Below are 25269 nucleotides of genomic sequence, written 5' to 3' on the forward strand. Positions count from 1 at the left end.
AAAGCACATTAGGATTTGCCCAGCTCTGGGGGGATGGGTAGACTGGTAAAAATCACAGGATTTCTATGGAGGGTACGAAAATGCTCTAAAAGTGATTGAGGTTTCAGTGGAACAACTCTGTGAATGTATTAAAATCAAACTGTGTACTTTTAAGCGAATGAACTGTATGGTGTGTGAATAACCACACAGGGAGCAAAAACAAAAAAAAAGGAGGGGGAAATACGGGTGGAAGGGGAAAAAAAGAGGTGAAAAGAAAAGAATCTGGTCACCAGGGCTACTATCTTTCCATGTGTGAGCGAAACTTAAATGCTCTCCACAGGCCTCTGTCTGTCCTTCACACTGTGCGCAAAGTAGTGCCAAGTCCACTACCTTTGAGTAAATCTTCCCTGCACACCTCCCTGCCTGAGGCTCAGGAGGAAAGAAGCAGAGGTTGAGGCAGAGCCAGTCAACATGTTTTTCCTAAGGGAAGGCTATGCCAATAGGAGCTCTACGCCAGAATGTTTCAGCAATGAAGTATGGAGGAACGAATGAATGGATGAATGAATGAATGAGTGAGTGAGTGAGTGAATGGTAAACAGCCCAAGCTAAAACCTCAGCTCTGGTGGCTACCAAACCTGGGCTCTTCTGCTTACTACCCTCCATTTTCTTCTCATCTCTAAATATGGACCGTACCAGAATGTGCACCTCAGAAGGTCAGTGAGAGGCTTCCACTGACCAGTGCATGTGAAACACTTACAATGCATTAGCACCCAGTAACCTCTGAAAAGGCTACAGCCGCCACACTATTATTAGAAGTTGTCTTAATTCATTCTGCACAGCCACAACAAAGTATCTGGGACCAGAAAATTTAGAAAGAACGCAAACTTACTTCTTCTTGTTCTGCAGGCTAGAAAGTACAAGCTGGAGCACCCAGGATGTGGCCTGTGGCCTCTGTTCCCCGGGACGCAGGGGTGCCACGTGCTCACATAGCAAGGGCAAGAGGAGACCAACGCTCCTCTGGCAAGTTCCCTGACGGAGCACCTGATCCCCTTCAGGGCCTCGGCGCTCTAAAAGGTCTCACCCTCCAGGACACATTGACAACATCTGAATTTAAGAAGGAACACACTGAAGACACAGCAGTATTATTTTTCTTCTCTTAGAACTTCTCACAACATCATTTAGGAACAAACGTCATAAGCAGGTTCTTTCCAAGTATCTTCAAATAAAAGATAACAGAAGCAGAAGTAGACAGCAAACATTACACCTATTTCCAAGAGGACAGCCTGATGCTGTACAAGATCAATCTACATGCTTCGTTCCTTAGAGCAGATGGATAGGCTTATAAATTCCACAGGCAGACCAGATCTACACAAAATGAAGTTCAATGAGCAATTTACAAGAAGAAAGATGTAATGAAAAACACTATAATCCTAATTTCAAAACTTTTCTAAATAAAAAAAATGTGATTTTAAATATTCACAGGCAGGGAAATGGCAAAGTGTCACAAATGGCAAAGGTCTCTTAACAAGCCTATGAAAAAGTCGAGTTTAGCAAAGAAACTTCAGACAAATTCAGATTGGGAGAAGGGGCGGTGAAGTTATAAAATTTAGGAGTGCTGCCCGGGACTTCTGTGTCCCTGAATACAGAATGAGACTATCACAGAGAAACTAATGCAACCTGCTTCTGCCCAACCTGCCTCTTTTCTTACTTGTCCATATTCTATACTTCTGGAAGAAATATCACGCTCAAACAAGGGGAAGCAGAGATCTAACTTTTCAAGGGAAAAGTCACCAAGAGAAACAAAGTAGACTTCTGTTTTCAGTCTTGGCTGAATGCTGGATTCAGCAAGGAGCCCTGTGAAACACGGCTGGGACTGCTATTTAATTCTGCAGGGGCAGAGCCAGAGCAGCTGTGCTTCCCAAGTAGCCCAGATGAGGCTCCAGAGCAGCTGGGCCCACAGCAGGTGGGGCGGGGAGCCATGGAACTGCTGGAGCCTGCGCCCCAAGCCCGGCTCAGACTGCATGCAGTGGACGCCCACGTCTGCTGGATACGGAGTTGCGATTAGTGCTCTGAACCACATATTCTCACCATATAACCAGCATCCTGTCCAGTTAGCCGTCACCATCCAATGGTAAACAGCTTTGGCAAGGCATATTTAAAGCCAACTGAGAAGCTCTGCCTGCATCACGTGTCTCTGATGAGACTGTAAAAGACAGGATTCAGTAGTTAGCACAAAACCTAATGTAAGCAATTCTTCTTCAAAAGGAGAATTTAGGTGTACTGAAGCACAAACTAAAAGCCTTTAATACAAAGCTGTAATTAATGGGCATTATAAATCATAGCAGTGCATCTCTGATTTCAGGTTGGTGGGATGCACTGCATGCAGCGCACAGTAATTCAGCAAAAGTGGCCTCCCGCATATAATTGCCTTTCCGGGAGAAAACCAATTTGATCCCAAAGAGGCTGGGCAGGAAGGCAGATAATTACACATACTTAGAATACAATTGCTTTCTGTTCTCCAAAGCAAACTTTAAAAAGTATGCTTTTATTTTAAGCAAAGTAATTTTTCTTCAGCTGTCCCTTTATATTCAATCTAGCAAAACAGGCCATCCTTTCACATTTGCCTATCATATACTGAAGTATATACTGAATCAGTCTGAGATTTGAACATTCCAAGATATCGTTCAGATTAAGTTCCTCTATTCCCTTGAGTAGAATGATCTGGAGCGTGAACCTACAAATGAGAAGGATTTGAGGGACACGTTCTCACAATGCAACAAGCATACCTTGCGAGGAACTCAGCAAATGGTGATTGATCAGGACAGGAGCGACCTCTCGACCCCACGTCCTTCACTTACACAGGAAAAGCTGGCTGAAGCAGGCTCTGCTCTCCACACAGAGGGCCTCTGGGGAACTCCACCCACCTCAGCAAAGTTCACACCTGCAACTCTAAATACACCCCAAGGTCACCCTGGGCTACATTTTGAGTTCAAGTCCAGCCTAAACTACATAGTGAGACCCTGTCTCAAAAAGAGAAGTACAAGGTAACCAGCTGTAACTAAAGCTATACGTAACTCAAATCTAGTAAGCTTCTGAAAGACAATGTGTATTAATCATACCATATCAGAGTTAATATCTGCTAGCAAAAGACTACATATCAGTATTTAATAACTACCTTTTCGGTATGAAATCTCAGTGGCATTTAAAGATTAAAGCAGATCTCTGGGATTTCAGTTGCCTCAAAAATCATTCATATGATATATTATTAAATACTATTAAATATATTATTAAAACACAGTTTCTATTTGTTCCCTACACATTATTCTACCAACGCAGCAATGCTACCATCTTAAGCTGTGCCAGAAAATGCCTGAAGATTACCCTTTGCCAAAAAAAAATCTATCAGAACAAAAATTACTCCCTTATTTTACTGAAGGCAACACACACACACACACACACATCCAAGCCAACTAATTTGTGATGGACTTTAACTGCAAAGCTGGCTGCAGAATGCAGTGTGAAGGACAAAGAGAAAAGCGAGTTCCGAGGACACAAGGGTTATCCAGAGGGAGAAACGACTGTCCACAAATATTCAGAGATGTGACTGAAGAGATTAAGAAAAAACTGAAGTAGTTCTGAGACAATGCCATATCGCTCAAATGCCAACTCTACCCACATTATTGTTTTTAAAAGGAGAATTCATTGAACACTGCTCAAAGACAATCTACATTTCTTACAGTGAGCTTGTATTAAAATAGAAAGCCTTGCTAGCAGGTCAGGGTATTTTTACCCACCAAAATATTGGAAATGAGAGACACAGCTCTAGAAGAGCAGTTTTGCAAAAGGCAAAGTCTGGAGAAATGAGAGTGTAGGAAAGAATAAGTCCACCTGTAGGCAGGGGAAGTTCATAATCCTGTGCACTTAGGACCTGTTTTAAAATTTAGAATAATGTTGCTGGGTTCTCCATCTCATTAATAAATTAATACTGTTCAATAAAAATACAAAGTATTATTTTAAATATGTACCTGTAAATATGTGGGAAAGTACGTAAGACCCTGAATCTTACTGCTTATTCTGAATCCAGGGTAAAATCTACTGTTTTCATACTTCCCATACAAAAGAGTTTGGTTCTCCAAAAATCAGTAAGCCAAACAGCTGACTGATCAGCGCACTCAGATTAGAGAATTCACATCCTAAGGTCACAGTGTTCTACCTGCTTCTTCACGTTTTCCACAGTGACAGTCAATGTCAGCGGTTGGACTTTCTGGGCTTAAATGTCACTATCTGTTCTCATTGTAATGGTGACAAAACCCTAAAAGCGACTCAGCAGTGTTTTTATACTGAGGATGGTAAGAAGTCGCCCGCTGTGAAAATACCAATAGTTCACCTCACATGACATTTTCCCATTTGAAAGTACCTGCTGTCACATACTGAAAGCTAATGTGTCAGGAGGCAAGATGATCCTCAGCATGCAGCAGATAGGGTTACAGGGGGAAACTAAGGCTCTAGGATGGCCCTTCACTTTGGGGTGAGAAGTGAGTTAAACAGGCTCTTCAGAGCGAACACCAGTGACCAGCACTAAAGACAAGCCAAGGCAAACCACAATGCTGATGACACGGGAATTAAAGGCTGCTGTCACTGGAAACCCAGTCCATTTCTCTTGCTTGACCCTCAGCAGAATGCATTCTTCCTGCTGCTACCTTCTATAAGTCACTCGCTTCTGATTCCAAAACCAGGACTAGTGCATCATGTTCCCACCTCCCAGCCACAAGAAGAGCTGGGAAGACAAACAGTGACATTTTCTACTTATGTAAGAGCAAGCAGACTCTGCCATCATGGGAGGAAAGGAGGATTCTCACTCACACACTCACACACACACACACACACACACACACACACACACACGATTCTTCCAGGAAATAAGATCCCTGGTAGCCAAAGTAAATGACAAGATATCCACAACACTGACGATCATAATGGACAGAATCCATAGTACATTGTATTGCATGGATTTGACAATGTGACAAATGCTACACAAAGCTTTTGATCTTTCTGTAACATTCCCAAATGTAAAGACAGTTGCCAAGGATGGGGATCCATGCCTGTTAAGGTAACAGGCCAAATATTAAACTCCATGCGTCAATTTCCTTAACAGAACTGTTCCTATCTTCTCAGGAGTCCTCCTCCCAAGAGCAGCACAGGACCCTAAATAAACCAACAGCCCTTTGTTCTCAGAGCACAGGAGCATTTTCAGGTGTGATGCACCCAGCTTCAATCAAGTTCCTTTCTGTTTGACTCACATATCCAATGCAGAGTTTCTGTTGGTGTATGTTGGAGACAAAGACCCAGAACCTGATGGGCTAATATGACTCCTGAAGGTACACTGTTAAAACGAGGTGAAATTATACAGTACTTCACACAATATGTGGTACCAAATAGTGTAGGGAGCAACTGAAGCTGGAAATTGTTCACATATGTGGGGAGGTAAGGCAAGCCCAGTCGGAGAACAAATAGTACTTGGGGACTCCACATGAATAAGCTGCTTCAGTCCAGAGAACACCAAACCCCAAGACAATCCAAGCAATGGGTTGCTAGGCAAAAAGGGTGTCACGTGACAGCAGCCTGCCAAATGTATGAATGAACATACTGTAGTGTTTGAGCAGCTCCTTTCCTCCCAAGTAGAGAGAGGGCTCCACCTGACCTCAGCTTTCTGTCTCTCCTCTTTATTTCTCCATCCTCTGGCCATACCCCTCCCAAACTTCAAAAGCCATGAGGGCTGCAGCAAAAGAGTAACTCCTCAAAAAGTGGAGGCAGGGGCTGGGGATTTAGCTCAGCGGCAAAGTGCCTGCCTGGCGAGCGCAAGGTCGTGAGTTCGGTTCCTGGTACCAGAGAAAAACCAAAAAAAACCCAAACAAACAAAAAAAAAAAAGTGGGGGCAGTGATGAATCTGAAAACAGTGATGATACAGTTGGGAATAAAAGCAGGAAATAGTGCCTGGCACACAGGAAGTACTTAACAAACAGTAGCTATTCTTGCAGCCTTTATTATTGTTATCATCATCCCAAGTCAAGAGATCCTGGTAGCTTTGGCTCATTCATTCATTCAACAAATACATACTCAGTACCTAGCATGTGTCTGTCACTAAGTTCGTCGCTAGAAATACAAAAGACAGCAAAAACAGACAAGATCTACATGCTCATGGAGCTGACATGTACTAGGGAAAGAAGTGATTAATCAAGTAACCACACATATAAGTGTGCTATCACCTGGCTGGTGCTCAAAGGAGAAGGATATGGCACTATGAGTGGGTACAGACAGGACAAATGGTCTTGTCAGCCAGGTCAGGAGAGTGGCCCTTTCAAAGGATGCTGAGGGAAGAGTCTGCATGGCAAAGAGAGCAGCAAGTGTGAAGACACCCCCACCCTGCTGTCAGCAAGGAGCCCTCTGCATTCCAGACCTTGAAGAAGGCCAGCATGGCTGGAAAGGACGAGGCAGGGTCAGTCAGGAAGAGCCTTCCAGATGCTGTAAAGGATGTGGTCCAAGATCCAGACTTACGGGTCTTCGCACTGAGTACGCTCCCAGGCCTGTTTTATATTTGACTTTCAGACGGGGTCTCACTAAGTCACTGAGGTGCACAAGCTGCCCTTGAATTTGCAGTCCTCCTGCCTTGGCCTCCCAGAGAGCTAGGATTACAGGCATTTGCTTCCAGACCTGACTCATGGTTCTCTTCTTTCACCAGTCAGCAAACCTACCTGGGATGAAACCATCACCACCTCTAGGTGAGAGCAGGCTGTGAGGACAGAAAACCTGTTGTTAACACCTATCCTCCCACAGGTTTCACTGCCTTGAAGTGAAGGAGGCTGGAAAGGTTTTGAAATCTCTACAATGTTTTAAAAGACAGCATGTCTTCTGCCCTCTATCCCCCAAGGTTTTGAATTATAGAACCAAAGAAGGACACATTAAAGACAGAAAGAACCAGAGATACAACCCAGCCTAATATCACTTATTTTCTCTTTGTTTTTGATTTCTGAGATGGGTTCTCACTAACCTGGTCTCAAAAAACATGAGCTCAAGTGATCCTCCTGCCTCAGCCTTCCAAGTAGCTGAGACTATAACATGCACTATCACATACATCTACTTCTTCATCTTCTAGCTGAGAAGACAAGCCAGACTCAGAAGATCAACATTTCCAGCCCAGTGTTTCCCTCCCACCCTCTACCATTCGGAAGATCTCAACTCCTTAACTGTCCCAAAAGCCAAGGCCTCGCACCCTGAAAAGGCTGGCTCTTCTCGCTGTGGAGCACAAGGCTGCTCTGACAGAAACAGTACTAGCACGCAACATACAAAGCAGACACAAAGAGCACACACAGCCGGCGATGTCAGTCTACAACTTACTTAACATCTGCTGGCTTTTCTCCAAAGCAGTTACATCCAGGTTACTTAGAAACCTGGGGTGGGGGGATGCAAAGATGACATCAGAGTTCTCTTGTCAGAACAAAACAGAGGGACTAAAAGCTTCCCCAGCACGCTGTGCGACTCTCCCACACTAGCTACAGCAGGGGAAGAAGGCCAGGAGAGAGGGCAGCCTGGGGAGGTAAGGGTTCTCTCAGGAGCAAAGAAGCTGCTCCACAGCACAGAGGTCGCCTACACAGGGCTTCAGGGCCAGCGTGCTTGTTTTCAGCAACAGTTTGGCAAATCCTAAAGCATACGCAAATAGATAGAAATGAAACTGCTAACAAATGAGTCACTCTTAAAGTCCACAAATTATTTTTCCTTGTTTCATGCCTACCTAGGTCTATTTTTATTACTACACAATGACGTGCAGCACCTGATGAGTCCATACGTCAGGGGATTAAAGAAAACAAGCACGCTCTAAACAGGGATCAAGCAGCTTTTTACCTAGCACCTCGCATTCTGTCTGTTCCTATCCTCAGGATGGGGAAAAGAAATGGCAGAGTAGGGTGCTTACCCAGTAAAGGAGAGGGCGCTTGGACCCACCTAGCCTTGTTTTTAACCACTGCATTTACAGTTGTCTTTCACATCATACCAGCATTTTCTAACTCTTAATTCTAACTTCCTAAGTAATATTACAGATGCTAAGCTAGAATTTAATACACAGTCGGAGAGGGACGGGGCCTCAAGGAAGTCAGTGGGAAAGGAAGACATCAGGATTGCGGCTGGAGGTGCATGTGAGGAAGGCCGGGGCTCAGGATGAAGATGCGGTGGCCAGGCCTACGTGCCTCCCTGAGGAAATCATGCTGTGATTAGCACCACCTGGTCAGGAAGTCCAGTAGGCATCAGCTGCCCAGGTGGGTGACCAGGGCATCTGACTCCATCCCTTCCCAAAATGCCTTTGTTCTTTCCATGTACGCTTGCTATGTGAACCACTCCCCTACCGGATCAATATTAGCTAAGCGACTGTACTCGTAACCCTAGAGGTTGATGGTAGTTTGACCCATACTGTAACTTTGCTGTATAAATTAGCCCTGAAAAGGTACCTGGCCACCCCACTCAGCACCCCTCCTAGAAAGCCAGGAGCTATTCTTCTGTCCTTATTTCCACTAAAACTCTCCTAACTTCTTCCTTCGGTTCATTACGTCATTCCCTGGTGTTATGGGACCACCAACTCAGCACATTTGATGTCTAGCAGATCAGGAGTTATATTTCCCCTATGTCAGTAACTTTTCTTATTCTGCATCTACCATTCTTTCAAAATGGTTCCATTACTATCATCTATGTGCCACTCCAGAATTAGCTAATTCAATTCAGTGAAGAGAGAACGGTGGGCTCTGGCTGCATCCTAAGTATACCAACATGTTTATGTACACATTTGCACATCCTGACATTTTTATACTTCAAAGTTCTTTTGGGAATTTCATGAAGAAACATGAATTCCCTGTTAGCATATTAAAAGTGTATATACCCTCAAAATTACCAAAGCTGATTATGATTAGCAAAAAATAATAGCCCATCTTAATTTCTAGTGTTTCTGCTCTTCTAAAACCTGATTATGAAGGGGAAAAAATGGAAACAAAGCTTTCACAAATAACGAGAAGATGGGGTGAAAGGGAGGGAGGGTGATGGGAAAAAAGAAGAATCAAGATCTATCATGTACAGGTACAAATTCCCTATGATGAATGTGATCATTTTGTACATCTAAAATGTACCAAGAAAATTACTTTTTAAAAAGCTGATTACACTAAATTCACTATTAATCTAGGCAACCTACTGAGAGCTCTGCTACACCATTCAGACACTCAGAAACACCGGAAACCTCTTTACACATCTGCCAGAAGCGTCTGTTGCCAGACCTTGTCTGAGCAAGAATGATTTAGTACTAATTGCAGTGCCCTTGACAGTCCCGAACTACAAGATTTCTCTGTCTCAATAAGTGGGACATGTGAGGGCAGATGCAGGGAGCCGCAGTCTTCTCTGACAGCTACACAAGACAATCAGTAACAGTGCTCATCTTCCTACTGTGTCGGCAAAGCCGCGTACTAACCAAGGTTTTATGTATCCCCCAAGCTGGTTCCAAAACTGCAGCCCTGTATGAGCTTTCCTTTCCCTATCCCTCCTCCTCTCCTGTGCTTTCTGCATTGCTTAACTACACCCTGACTTTCCCTTCTCTTTCATGGATCATGTTGTACTTAAATATAGACTTTCCGCTGTCTTCAGATGAGATGAAGGACATCTAGTTTCCTTGACTCTAATCCCTCTGCAACAAGGTACATCTTTCTTATCTGTGTCATTAATCAATAAAGGAGCTGACGGGAGAGTCACTCAATATTATGAGCCATTCAGTTAAACTGAAACATTGCTCAGGTAAAATTCAGAGTAAGAAGTCGTCAGGCTTCGTAAAATTGATCTTACCCCAATAAAACTTGGTTAGAGTCCTTCATTTTTCATAAGGAAAATCTAAGAGCGCGGAAAAACAGCTTAGAAGCAGTCTTATAAAATTAATAATATTACTTTTGCATTAAATGAAACCCCACAGAGAGATTTCAGAAGTTATGCCTAGAAGTCAACCTTAAAGTTCAATTTAAAGGCATTAAAAAAAAAAGTAAAATCAGGGTAATAGCCAAACTCCTGGCCTGTGAAAAGACTCAAATTAGTAAACTCTTAAAAGATGCTATTCAGAATGGCAAAGATTTAAAATCCAGTAGATATCATCATATTTAACCTGCTAAAAGAAGACAGAACTTAATGAGCATTAGACAGCTCTATCCTCTTGATGGTGTTCGGAAGTACTGCCACTGCGAAAATGCAGACTGTTCAGTGCTATAGAGAGCAGCTTCTGAGACTCGGGAATACTCCTAAATCCCTAGAAAAGCCATACAGAAGCCTGCCAACATTTATCGCTAAGTTAAGCACTCCAACAAACTAAGCAGGAGCCTCACTTTTCTGCTGAGCAACTGGCCAGCAGTGAAAATTTTCTCTAGCCCCAGCCTCCTCCTGACAGCTAGGAAGCCACATGGAGTTCTAATTATAAACAAAATGCACTACTTTTCTTTCAGATTTGAGAAAGCACAGCTCCTGGACAGTCCAGAGGCCCCGACAAAGCCATCCACACTGGTTTCTATGTTCCTTCCCGTCACATGACATCAGATATACTGGGGAAGACCAGAGAACAGCCTGCTGCCACTGTCAGGACCGTACAAACGGGAAGGGGCCCTCTGGGTCTCTGTGCCTGACCCCCTCCTCTGTAGCAAGAAAGCGTTCCTCCTCTGTGGAGTGACTGGTTTCACACATCAGCGTGGCTATGCAATGGTGCCCATTATTTGATTAAACACAAACTAATGTAAGGACTGCTGTGACAGTATGCTGTAGACTTTTTGAGCATTTATACTCAGTTGACTCTAAGTAAAGGACAGTTCCCCTGATTATGCAGCTGGGCCTCTTCCAATCAGAAACAAGTTTCCTGGGGAAGAAGGAACTCTGCCTAAGGCTGCAGTACGAAATGCTGCCTTCCCAGCAAATCCAAGACTCAAGACAGAGACTTCAATTCTTACCTGAGTTTCCAGATGGCCCTACAGATTTCACGCTAACCACATCCCCAATCACAAAAGCCAATACCTGAAAACCTCTGTCCCCACATACACTTCCTATTGGTTCTGTTTCTCTACAGCAGCTTGACTGATACAACCTGTTTTAAGTATATGCTCAGGAAATAGGAGGAAAATAAAAGGGATAGAAAAATTGAAAGAAAAAACATCAATAGTAAAAAAGTAATCATGCGTGTAATGGTCAACTACTCAGGAGACTGAGGCAGGAGGATCACAAGCTACAGCCCAGCCTAAGCAACTTAGCGAAACTTTGTCTAAAAAAAAATTTTTTTTTAATTAAAAGGGCTAGGGATGTAACTCAGTAGTAAAAAGCCCTTGGCTTCAATCCCCCATACTACAAAAAGAGGAGGCAGGGAGATGAACAGAAGAGAGGGGAGAGAAGAGCAGGAGCGGAGGGAAGAAAGGGAGGAGGGAAGAGAAGTGGAGGTAAAAAGAGGATCTACTGGCACTGCTAAAAGATAGTCTGGAACACTGAGGCTTTCACTTAGCAATGCTAATCTCCTGCAGTGCAATGCTAATCTCCTGCAGTGCAGTGCTCTACACTATACCCATGGCCTCTCACATGGTTTCTGAGGCACCTTAGCTTGGTGGTTCTGACTCGAGATCTTCCTTCTGTTACCTGCAAGGGGGTGGGGACACAGAGGCCGCCACTGTTTTGAGAACTTGAATGGGGCATGGGGTGCCGAAACTGTGTCCAAGATATCTGGTTAGGTAGGACAGTCTAGTGTCCTGACAACACGCTGGTGGTTCTCACACGGGCAATCCAAGAGCAAGGGCAAGGCCGGTACTACAACATCTACCATAACCTCATCTTGGAAGTCACCTGCCATCACTTCGGCCACATGTTCATTAAATGCAAAGGACTCGGGTAAATGGGCTCTAGTAGCAAAGAATGCTGAGACACACTTTAGAGCTACCACACGGTGTGACTCTTGATTGGCCCCCACTGCCAAGCTGAGCTTTAATTGCTCCTTGTTCCTCTCAGTTTTCTCCTTACTGTGGCTAAGTTTTCATCCTTTACTACCCTAAATCCTCTAAATATACACTCTTGATGTACTTTTTCAGGATTTTTTTCTTTTGCGGGGCTGGGAGCTGAAATCAAGGCTCTAGCATGTGCTGTACACTGAACGACACCTCCAGGCCTCCTGTATATTCCCCTTCGTTCCTTATTTGTGAACTGGACCATCGTCTCACGTTTTCTAACAGCAGTGAACACACATACTTATGGTAGCATTATGTTTGCTTTCTATCATCTCTCCATTACCACTATAAGTTAAACAGGCATATGATCTCTCCACCAGTGTCTTATCACCTTGAGCAAGGAAATATTACATGTCGCTGACCGGCTGCTACATTAATTGCTCGTGGTTTCAGAGCCATAGGTCAACCTCCGTAGAAGAGACTATCGGTGGTGACAGAGGGGCTCTTATGAAACCTAACTATTCAATTGGTAGAGGTCTTCCTCTTAGAAGGGGTAAAACCTTGGTAGGTATGTTGTAGTGGGGCTGTTTAGCTCAGTCAGAAATCTGGTTGACTTATCACTGTTCAGGAACCTACCAAGATCACTTATAAGAGCATTTGGATTCTTTTTTTGGAAGGAAATTCTTAAACTGAGCTTTAAAAGGTTCACCTCAGAAGATCATTTTATCCAATTCCTCATGTCACAATTCCTTTCAATAGGATTTTTACCAAGTAAATGCACACTTGAATAACTAACGAGGATGGCAAGGTAGAAAGTAATGGGAAGGAAGTAATTCCTGTTACTCCTCTCATGCTAAGTGCCATCCCAAGCATCTTATGGAAGTCATCCAATTTAGTTTTCATATCACAACTGTGAGGCAGGCATTACTGTCTTCATTTTACACATGAAGAAACCCAGGCTCAGAGACATTCAATAACTTACCCCAAATCACAAACTAGCACAATTAACACTCAAGCCCAGGTTGTGTTACTCCAAAGCCTACTGTATACCCAGTCAGCTTTTGCTGTCACAGTAACAAACAACTCCCAAATCTCAGGGAGTGAACACACCAGATATTTCCTGTTCACAGTAAATGAAAGGGCTGAGAAGAGCTTGCTTAGGGCTATACATCTACACGACCTGTCTTCTAGCACAGGATCCAAGCTTACACAGCAGTCACTGCCTAGGAATGATTTCTCTGGGCAGTGGGCAAAAGAGTGCATCAACCCCAGTCAAAGCACACCAACTACCTGCCAAGGTCCTACTCACAGCTGTCACACGTCACACCTATCCACATCCCACTAGCCAAAGCAAGCCCCATGGTCAAGATTTACACTGAGGGGAAAGTACACTCTGCCTACTAAAAGTTACCAGAAGTTACCTGGCCAAGAGTGTAGATATGTAATTCCTCCTAAAAGATCTGCGAATTGTCTCCTATGAAGAGAAAGTATATTCCACGTATGGATAAAATACAGTGTCGATAATGTTGTCCACCAAATAACTGTAGTTCTCTTCCAGGGCCCATGGAAGGACAGCACTGCCTTACCTTTTATCATGTGTAGATAAATAACTTGTTTGGGTCAATAAAGCATGCCATTTCTGGGTGGAAGCTGTTTTGACAGTTCTCCCCCACCACCTGCAATGCTTCAAACAATGACTGCAGTCAGGGTTCTCAAATGAAGCCTGAAACAGAGCCCCAAACCAATCAATGATAAACAGGTAACATGAATGAGAAATATGTGAGTCACTTGTTAGTTCAGCATAAATTAGCTTACTTTGGTCAACACACAAATCAATTAGATTCATTCCCTGAAAAATGTGAACTAAGGGCAAAAACTGTGCAGTGAGCAATGGATGACCACTGCCAATGCTGAATGTAATGCTCTTTATGATGAGTCAAAACTAAGTTATGAGTACAAAGAATCAACGAGACAGAAAACAGACAGAGAGAGAGTAAGTAAAAAGATAAAGAAGGCAGCATGCAGGTAGAAAATAAAAGAGCAAGCATAAAGAAAGAAACATGTATCAGGAAAGGTTGATCACAAGTACATGATGAGTTTCCAAATCCTAGGGCTGCTTGCCTTTATTATTACAGCTTTCTGGCCTGGTTCAGTCTGAATTTCTTCTTCTTTAATAAGATTAAATGAATCTTACATAGAGGAAGTGAGACAAAATGAGACCTGCTAAATGTTCTAAATCAATTATTCAGAAAAAATTCTACAGTGAATCAAATTATAGAGAAAAGATCATTTCCTAATAAGCATTAAATTTTACTATATCATATTTAATGTTCACATATCAAAAATATTAAATACATAAAACACATAAATTCATTAAAAATGTGCTACTATCATCAAGAATAATACTTTCCCAGAATAAACAAGACAAAACAAGAGAGAGAATCTCACCCTCCAGAAGGTTTTCTAATTTATAACACTCAGAGAAACTGATTCTTTTCTGAATATACACTAATCCTATACAACCTCCCAAGGAAAGCCATATGCAAATGAAAGTACGCACTACAATACCAGGCTCAGAATTGGAATTCAATAAAAGGTTGACTGAGTGATCACATAAATCATTAGGTTTATTATCATTTGCTTTATAAATTACTAAGTGTATGCACTCATACTTCAGATGGCAGATAAAGAACTAACAGAGATGATTAGGTTGGTTGACTATTAGGCCAGATGTTATAGTTCTGGATCGAAGACCTGAATAGAAATTAATACATTATGTTAGGCATATGCTGGGGAAAACTGAATAGCTCAAGAGCACACTGAACTTAATATCTGTTTAAATGCATGCCAGTCCTTTTTAGTCAAAATAGAAGGCATTTACTGAAAAGCTACTTCATGGTTTGCACTATGCTAAGATTTTTCATAGGAAAGAAAGAGCACTAAAAAAATCTTTTGTAGGCAGGAGTATTACTCAGTGGTACAGCACTCACTTAGCATGTACTGGGCCCTGGATGCAGTCTTCACTGCTACCAAAAAAAACATTTTACAAATACATTTGGTAGTGAGGCACTGAACACTTCAGTAAATTCAAGTAGTAAATTGGCAAAGTGGATAACAAACTATACAAACTTAGTTTCCAACAGGTTTGTGAATATCAGACACAGAAAAGAACTAATAACTAAAAAGTTTTCTTGGTCACTTCAATTGCACTTTCACAAATCAATAAATTTTAATTGCTCACTTTGGTAATGTTGTATTATAAAACCTGCATACTCTGCTATTATTTAATCTTGATTTTGTAGTTAATTCACCTGGGATAATGGACAGATAGCAAAGCAAAATTTACACTTAACTGATTTCTTAAAGATTGGATAAATTTTCACCTTTAACTGGCAGGCTCCCTAGAATGACAAGTAATGTGACAGGTAAAAGTAAATGAAATAAAACTAAATTACCTTGTCATTAATCTTGTTCTTTCTGTAGTAAATCTAGGCTGGGAGTGACACACTGTGAATTTTACTATTCAAGCACTAAATAAATCTGTCTCCTCCACAATGGTAGTTCCACCACAGCAGTGATACATATCCTCATTTTAATTAACCTAATGGTCTATTCACCCATCATACTTGGAGGCCTATTTCATTACCCTAAATTAACATTTTCTTTCCATTAGAGTTACAGATAATAAAAAAGACATTGCTTTCATGTGTAGTTTACAACACATTTAATCTATAGGAATGCTCTGTTTAGTGATTACAAGCACTTAAATGCCTTTGAAAGACTCTTATAACAACTAGCTGTCTGATGATTTATTTACTCATACACAGGGAGGGCCGAGAATAAAATGCAATATTTCAAGAATAAAAATATCTATTCATTAGCGCAACGAAAGAAACTCTAAGAAAGGTGTTGTTCAATCTTATTTTAAAAGGCATGATTATCCTCCTCAAAGTAAATGGGTTTGTATTTACATAAAATAATTGAATAATCCTAACACATTTTGTCATCTTATTCTCTTCACAAGAAGATTGAGTTTCTCAAGTTTAGAGTAAGATATAAGAACAACAATAATTTTAAATGTTCAAGAGAACTGTTTAAAGTCAGTTTTTAAGCAAATGTTTGCCAATTTAATGAGAAATTATTTGATCAGAATTCTTTGATACAAATTCAGCACCTAGGGCTAAATAATCTTCTCTAGGATAGAAATTTACATGGAAACAACTTGTTATTGTTTACTTTCCAAATTAATCCCTCTTGATCAAAATGAAAACATAAAGCTCAACTTGCTTTAGAGATTTTTTTTTTTGGTTTGAAGGTTTTATTATAAATTGTCAGTATTTACTCAATAAAAAAAAAAAACCCTCTAGGCATTCTACTAGTCTCCCAGGATACAAAGATCAATATTTAAGGATAGGTAAAAATATATAAAATAAAATAAAAAGCTTAAGAGACTGTTTTTATATGCATATACAATAATGAGAGAATTGTAAATAATGAAGAAAATATTGATTATTTGATAGATAATATTAAGAAAATTGATTCATTATATGATAGAGATGGTTTTGTAAAAAATCTTTTCATGTAATTGCAAGTTAATGACATACCTTCAAAAATGCATTCCCTTGAACCCCCACTCCCCTGTCTATCCTGCCCCTACCCTCAGAACTATTCAAGTTTTAGCTAGTCTGAGGCAAGCTTTCCTCTCCCTGCAACATAAAACAATGCCATTCATCCAGAGGCTGGGAAAAGCCTAAAACCATGGGTGTGAGGCTAGAAAGGATTCCATCTGCAGGCACCAGGATGCTGAAATTGCCCATGGGGCACTTCCAGACACAATGCCACCTGGGGCTGTATAATCCTCTTGACCAAGCCCCGGCTCTGAGGGAGTGAATACCAAGAAGTTACTCTGTGTGTCCGTGCACTGTAAAGAAGTTCCAACTAATGAACCAGAAGACCATGCTGAGGCTCTCTGCAGAGTTAGAAATAAATGCCAGACTGTGTGCATGCACGCATACATACACACGCACACACATGCGCCCACTTAGGGTTCCAGACCACTGGGAGAAGCTTGTTCTCTCTAGCAGACAATGACTGCCTTCAGCTCCAGGGAACCCACCTCTATGGAAAAGTAATCATATCTTCAAGTATCTCTCTGTGAAATAGTGACCAGGACCAACTATCCAGTGACCAGGACCAACTATTCAATTACTTTTGAATTTTGAAGAAATTCAAAAGTAAAATAAGTTTTCAATAAACTGTTACAATGGGCGTAGTTCTTAGAGTCCATTCCAGGGCCAACCCCTGTGGAGAAACTAAAAATGCCAACCCTGCCTCCCTGACAGACATCTCTAATCTAATTTGCCTCTGACAGACAGCTGTAATCTAATTTACCTCTTGAGAGGCATCCTGCTCTAACCTAATCCACAAATGTCAGCCCCTCCCAGAAATGTCCTGGCCAAAGCTCAAACAAAGACCACTCTGAAAATTTTCAAGCCGGGGGCTGGGAATTTAGCTCAGCGGCACAGCGCCTGCCTAGCAAGCACAAGGTGAGTTCGATTACCAGTACCGGAAAAAAAACAAAAACAAAACAAAATTTTCATGCCACTCTGCCTATATATATAAACCTAGCTCCCTTGATCCTCAGCTTACGATCTCTACCCTTAGAGTCCCACCCATCACTCCCATTCCAAAAAATCCCCCTCTGTAGCTGCACCTTATACCTGCCCCACACCTTACAGTGGTCTCTGTGAATTACTAAAGAATTTAAATGGGCCCTTCCCAGCTTTTCCATCTTGCCTTCCTCCGTCTCCCCAGCAAGGAGGACAGTGGCTAAGGACACGGGCACCTGGGGCTGCGCAGAGGCCCAGATCATGGTGGGTGGGACATCACTATGACAGGTAACGGTAGTGTGCTTTCACTGAGCAAACAGGGAAATACACTGAGGATAATGAGCGCTAGACTTCTCACGGCCAGGGATGGAGTTTATAAACAACTCAAATGCTGGGGTAGAAGGGAAGGAATCAGCATGAACTCGTGATTTTACTACATATACACACATCCAAAAGTATTTCTGTCTCTGTGTGTGTGTGTGTGTGTGTGTGTGTGTGTGTGTGTTTACACACACTGTAATTCCTAACTCGTCCCTGGATAGGGTCACAGATTCCTCAGTTATAAAAATGAAGAGAAACCCTCAAATCCTCTTGAATCATTTCCACCCCTCATGACCCATTATTACACAAGAACGTTGGCAAACACAGAGACCTGCCCTTTCTTCAATTGGCCTATACCTACTAAAAGTTTTTATAAGAAAGAACAGTTACTATTCAGTAAAAAAAAAAAAAAAAAAGCAGAATATCAAGTATATCTCTGATACACAACACGAAGGTAGCTCACTGTAAATGTTTGTTTTAGATGTCATTAGTGCTTACAGAAATTGTCACCTTCGTAATGCTAAAGACACAATACAAACACTATTTTCTACCCTTTAGAAAGGGGTCAGGGAACTATCACTGACAAAATTCTATCATGCTAAGCTACTTTACTTCCACTTTCCACCAGAGGAGATGGAATTTTAAGTATTTAAAAATCAGAATACATAAGATGTGCAGAGGAACGAAGCAAAAGCAATTAGAATTGTGAAATGTTTAGATTTTGCTTCTTTTAACCTTGACAAAGACATCAATCAAAATGCTAACCTTTGCTAAAACTAATACATAAAACGCCCTTGAAAACGGAGCACATATCTGTGAACTTCTCTATCGCTTTTTCATGACTTTGTTATTCCCATAAGTAACAGAAACAGACTTAACATTAGACATCATAATTCTACAGCCATTATTTTATTCCAGGACTCTTCTGGGAAATGCATATTTAAGTAGCTGCCTACTGTATGACTAGACAGAATTACGTCTAGCCACCACCCCAAACACCCTGACAGTTGTCTGGGTCATCTAAAAACTACCATGAATAATTTAACCAAAACTCAGTTTAGATTAACTTTTAATAGCACTATCAAGCAAACTTACTACATCAATCGCAAAACCAAAATAATACTACCAGGATTAAATGATGAGGTAAAAGTGAGTGTGGTACTACACCAACTTCTCCTTCGTAGGGAAAACAAATGTTTCCTGACCATGATTCTCTACTCCCTAAGGCCCTTAATCATGGACTGTTTTGCATGGTTATTTGCCTTCTTAGCACCCTCATCTCAGACCCGCTTCCCCTTATAAATTCCTACAGCACTTATTCCCATCAATCACCCATTGAATACTCTATCTTTCCCTATGTTATGAGTTATCTGAAAAACAATAATAAAATGTAGTCTCTTCAGCTAGGTCTTAAACCCTCAAGAACAGAAATTGCATCTGTATTATCTTTTTTTGTGATTTAAAAACCTTGCACGACAAGCAAAGTAACAAACTCACAATAAATATTAAATAAGGATTACAGTTTTCTAAGAGCTATGCCTCACAATTATGCATGCACTGAAGAGGGGACAAGGCTTGTTCAGAAGTAAGAGGCACAGATTTTAGTTCTTGTTCTTTCCAGAATTAGTACAGCAAACCGCTTATCTTCTCATCTTCATCCATATAAAGATGATCTCTAAAGTCCTTCCCTGTTCTATAAGCGTCTACACCACAGAGTAAATACTTAGCATCACTAGCAAAATTTACATGGCCATCTTCCATAATTCCACCACTCAAAACAGAACTTTGTCTCACAAATACACGGAAATATAAAATAATTTACAGAGTCAACTGCTGAAATACTAACTGAATCACAGTTCTACCAAGAGTTCCTTCCACCCAACTGTGGGACAAACACAAGCCTTGAGACCTGAATTAAACAAAATTAAAACTTTTCTGCTGTTTTTGGTGAAGCACTGGGTGCTACAGATAAGGAAAGAAAGGAGGGGGCTCATTTATCATAAAAATAGTATGAAGTGGCCTCTGTATGAAACACTTTCAGAGTATAACTTCTCTGCCTAATCTTCCTTCATCCTAATATTTGTTTTCTTATTTGTGAAGGCAAACATCATGCCATTTTTCTTTTCCTGTTTGTATAAGAAAAACATACAAAACTGGAAATACGGAACGTCACTCTAGCGCTCTACAGGGAGACAAAAGGCACTCGCTCCGAGCACAGGTGCCCAGAGCGGCTCACTGTTCACTCCCGACAACGTCCAGACCTAGCGAGTCACTTGCTAACTTGTGGGTTTCTAGCTAACAGAGATATAAATGCTTGCTGTCTGATAGAGCAGGCAGCCACAAAGATCAGTGGCTCTGGGAGGCATTAACCAGTTTTCTTTCTAACACAGAAAACACTTCTTTGTTATATTGCTTACGAATGTCTAAATTCTTATTCTTTGAACCAGTCATAAAATCTTACTGATTTCCCTATTAATTACATAAGTTAAATAAAATATTTCACACGTTTTACCTTTTGGAAAATTATCATTTAACACTTTTAAAAGCATAAACCATGACTGCCAAGAATAACTGTGGATCTATTTATGCAACCAATTTGTTAACTATTTACCTCAAGCAAAATTCTGATGGAAATCAAAACTACTTATGTATTATCATATATATCTGCCTTCCTTAGAAGAATACTTGCAGTGTGAAAAAGGAAAAAAATTAGTGTGGTGTTTTACTTCCTCCCATTGAGGTAATTATAATTTCCCTGGTAAGCTCAGAAATGACAGGGATAAAAGGTATTGACCAGACATCTGATAGAATGAATGACTCATAAACAAGAGCGCTACTGTTCTGGCAGCTGGCAGAAGGTTCTCCTCCCAACTGGTCTTCTCTTGCAATTTTGCTTAAGAATGAAAGAGTGGCCGGGCGTGATGGCGCACACCTGTAATCCCAGCACTCGAGAGGCTGAGGCAGGAGGATCGTTGTGAGTTCAAGACCAACCTGGGCTATAAAGTGAGCGCAAGGCCAGCCTGAACTGCATAGCGAGATCCTGTCACAAAAAAAAAGACCAAAAGAAAAAATGAAAAAGTGCAAGGGGATTTGAAAAACACACCAACACAGGGTTTGATGAGCCAAGAGAACTAGCCAGCTAAAATGAGCATAGCATCACCGACTCTTGTTAACTGAGGACACATTTGGCTTCAGCAAAGAATGCATAATAACCTATTCCTCCAACAGCTTTCATGGACATGCTCAGTCACAGATGCAGTTATTTCTCGAGGTTGATTTGACAAGCATTTCTGATGCTCTTTAGGCAAAATCAGTATGACATCTTTTCTGCAGTATTTGCAGAAGGGGTATTTTTTTTAAATTTTGCTTTGAATGGCAAATAGAAAGTCGATATAAGATTTTTCTGCAGGAATTTCTATGGGGAAAAGATTTAGAGTGAGCTTCACAGAGAACAAACACAGTTGGAAGCAATTTAATTTGGTCGACAAATATAGTTATTGTTAGAGTCCATTCCAGTCCCAACTCCAGTGGAAAAACTACAAAAGCCAACACCGCCTCCCTGACAGAAAGCTATAATCTAACTTACCTTCTGACAGGCATCCTGCTCTAACCTAATCCACAAATGTCAGCCCCTCCCAGAAATGTCCTGGCCAACACTCAAACAAAGCCAAGACCACTCCGCCAAAATTTTCCCATGCCACTCTGCCTTGATCCGCAGCACACGGTCTCTAGCCTTAGAGTCCCACACATCACTCCCATCCCAATAAAATTCCCTCTCTGTTGCCGTGCCTGGTACCTGCTCCCTGGGACGAAAGTTAAGATACAACTTTGTTAGCTGACAGCGTCATTCCAAGTGCTGCCAGTCTAAAGTCAAAGGTATTCCCGCAATGCCAGGGGACTGTATGAAGACTGGGTCAGCCAAAAAGCTAGATATGCTGGAGCCCAGGGAAAACTTTCCGTCAAAGGCGGAGGGAATGTACACACTTACATGCTACAAGATAATCAACAGTCCACAAGCAGCTGCCATTACTTATTCAAGAGGAAACTAAGGGGGAATTCAACCCTAAACCAAGTACCTAACTCTAGTTCCTTTTCTTATATTTTCTCTATTGCTACCAACAAATAATTAAGACTGTTTACAGGATCCTAGGTTGGAAATGTGGTTTAGGTTTTGCTAAATAAAAAATACAATTTGAGCAAGAAAAAGCAATGAATAAATATTTATAAGAATGTAAATTATAACTAGAGTAAAATCTTGGTCTCAGAGAATAATCCATTCCACTCATATTCTAAAGCACTTGTATATCAAAGCAGCAAGAGAAAGAAAAGAACTAGCTGTGATCATGTGACATTCACCATGGCATACTACTCGTATTACAAGACATAGCTCCTTTATCAAGTTAAAATTTCTTACAAATATTTGCTTGTCTTACAGAATACCTGCAGAACCAAGTTACTCGCAATCCAAAGCTGACTGTACTCTTATATGATTAGATTCTAAATTGTCTTAATTTTCTTATTGGAACTTTTCTGTTTTGTTTGTGTCCCCGAAATTTCCAAGTATTACTGCAGTCATAAGAAACAGGAAAAAAAAAACATAAATGTATGTTTATATATGTATAAACATACATGTATATATAAACATACATTTTATCATATATATAATTTAAAATATTTTCAATCAGTAACAGTCACTCAAAGGTCTTTCACTTTAAAATAATTTAAGAACTCAGCCTGAAATTTGAATTGCTAATCTAGTTATTAGCTTTTTTAAAAAAGCTTCAAAATTCTGGGTACCAACTCCAATAGTTAATGCATAAAAACTAAAATTTTGTTATTTGCTTTAAACATATTTTACATCATCTGAAATAAAACACATGAACTGAAAATTTTACCTAAGTTTTCACAAGAAAAAGTAGTATCTGAACTCAAAATTGAGTACAAAGTCTAATTCTCTCAAAAGAAAACAAAGGTAGTTAAAATAATTCAGATGACTGATCAGAATGGATAGAAAAGTTTGCTTAGTTTAAACTCAATTAAACAAAACAATGTAATTTTTTTCTATACAATACTGGTAATTCCACTAAAAAGACAAAGTAGCTAAAGCCAATAACAACAAATCCAAAGCCAAAATGGCCACTAAAAAAATTTCTAAATAGTAAGAGTCTGACCTAAACAGTATAATAAATTCAAGTTATAGCTTCTAAACTTCCTTTAAAAAAATAGTGACTAAGTGATATCTACCCTATAATGCAACATTTCCTTAAAAAATTCAAAAGCAAAATACACAGTTCATTAACTTCAGAAATAAACCAAAAAGCCCTGGACCACTCTCCCCCAGAGACAGTATTAGCATTATTTTCTGCACATATAAATGAACACTGCCTTTAAAGAGACTCCATAAAATTCTCCAAGTTTCAGAAACTGATCATCTTTAACTAAATCTCTGGAAGAGCATGTAAATGTATTCCATTTCCCTTAAAGCTTGAGATAATATAACTTCTATGCACCAATATACAGATTTAGAGTGATTTCTACAATAACTTAATTTTAAAATATGTTCACATTCATTGAGCTGGTAATTTTAGAGGTCATCACCTCTTTATCGTAGTTTAAGAGCCAGAAAAACACATCCTATGTTATTTTTAGCAATCATTTTCCTTATTTTCCTTCACATAGTTTCAAAATTTAAGAGTATCTGAAGCAGTTCCAAATAATTCCCCTTCCCTAAAGTAGTACATTTTAAAGCAGTACTCTGTAAAGCTGAACATTTCTGCAGAGAAAATTCAGCACTGATACATTACTTAAAAACAAACCTTGTTTTCTTTGGGGTGATAGGGAAAAAAAACTTTTGAAAATCACATGTTTGAGAAAAATAACTAATGGAATTTTGATTGATTCTTTTAAAGACTACAAAAATATTTCAAAATTGAAGACTGATTTGTGAAGGCCAATTTTTAACTGCTGTTAGGAAAAATTTAAATTATTTAATGACTTGTAGTACCACTTAAATGAGCAGAATCAGGAAAAGAATAATCCTGTCCAGTATTCAATCTCGACCACCAAAAATAAAAATGAAAGAAAACTTCTTAAGGAGATCTGTAAGTTGTTAATGTATAAATTCCCTCTCTTTCAATCACGTTACCTCACAAAACCCTACACTGAAAATAAAATCTAGGTCTTATGCTTTCCCCCAAACAAACGTAAACACCTCTGTCACACTGCTCTGCATAACTGTCACTCTACCTCTGTGTGAGGCAAAAGGTTTCTAGGGAAAAGGCTTTGAACAAGAACACACAGTTAACCAGGTGAAAACAGAGTAAGCAAAGAAGATACAGAATGAATAAAGGTAGGAAAAAAGAATGATAGCATCCCAAAATCTTATCTTTAAACAACAACAAAAAAACCTGGTCTTTATTAGTTGTGTAGCTGCTTCCTATCAACACTGCCATACAAGAAACAGGAAATCTTAAAGTAATTCAAAACCAATCTATGAAATTATAATTTTATTAAACATATAACAAGTCTCACAAGGCTTGTTAAATTAAATTATCTATAGAGAAAATATCCATTTTATTCTTTCAACCAAGTTCTTGGCCAACAGTAAAATAAATCTATTCTTCACAAAAACAAAAAGGGATAAATCTTTACCTAAAATGCAGCAAACAGAAATATATTTCATTGCAGGTCCTCAGCACATCAACATTCAAGCCTAATGCACAACTCAATCACCCTCAGGGCTGTGTAAGCAGAATCTAATCTAAGTCGAGTCAGCCTGTATTTCACTCGTGAGCACTCCCCAGTGGTCAGTGCTGCCAATGGGACCCAAACTCATCATCGCTTATAAGGTTTGTGACTCTTAAAAAGTTGAAAATCACATATTCTGAAGACAAATGATCAAACATTTAAATAGAAATTTTTTCCTCCTATGATGAATGATATCTGCAGTTCACAAAGGCTGACAACTGACAAATCACATCATGTTCTGAAAGAGATTTAGGGACTTTATAAGGATTTATAAGATAAGAAGTGGCTTGTTCACAACTTTCCTCATTCAAATCCTCTTCAGCCACAGTAAAGCTGTCCCCATGGTTTTTAAAAATTACAACCCAGTCAATACCACTGTTGGCAAACACACCCAAAGCCCAAGATCTAATACTAGTCTTCTTAGTCTAATAGGTGAAAGAGGAATGAATTCAAACATGAGATAAACAGAAAGAAAAGAAGGGGACAGAAGAAAAGAACATAGGAGAAAAACAAGCTCATTTTAAGACCAATTTTATTAATGAAAAGAAAATGGTACACTTTTGTTGGACTCTAAGTGTAATTTGCCCAAAAACATAGCCCACTAGTGCACTAAAAGAATAATGCCTTTT

The 25269-nt window shown here is 40.2% G+C and overlaps 1 protein-coding gene and 1 long non-coding RNA gene across 3 annotated transcripts in view; one reads left to right on the forward strand and one right to left on the reverse strand.

Annotated features, from left to right (window-relative positions):
• Positions 1 to 10777, forward strand: part of LOC102025485 — a 56803-nt gene extending 46026 nt beyond the window's left edge. The window contains exons 3-4 of the long non-coding RNA XR_264264.1: positions 8062 to 8288; positions 10494 to 10777. This is a non-coding gene — a long non-coding RNA (uncharacterized LOC102025485). The remainder of the gene's footprint in view (positions 1 to 8061; positions 8289 to 10493) is intronic.
• Prim2 (primase, DNA, polypeptide 2 (58kDa)) overlaps positions 1 to 25269 on the reverse strand; it is a 256592-nt gene that overhangs the window by 137034 nt on the left and 94289 nt on the right. The window lies entirely within an intron of this gene.

The sequence above is a fragment of the Chinchilla lanigera genome, unplaced genomic scaffold (genome assembly GCF_000276665.1).
Source record: "Chinchilla lanigera isolate Chin_1 unplaced genomic scaffold, ChiLan1.0 scaffold00101, whole genome shotgun sequence".
Taxonomy (NCBI): domain Eukaryota; kingdom Metazoa; phylum Chordata; class Mammalia; order Rodentia; family Chinchillidae; genus Chinchilla; species Chinchilla lanigera.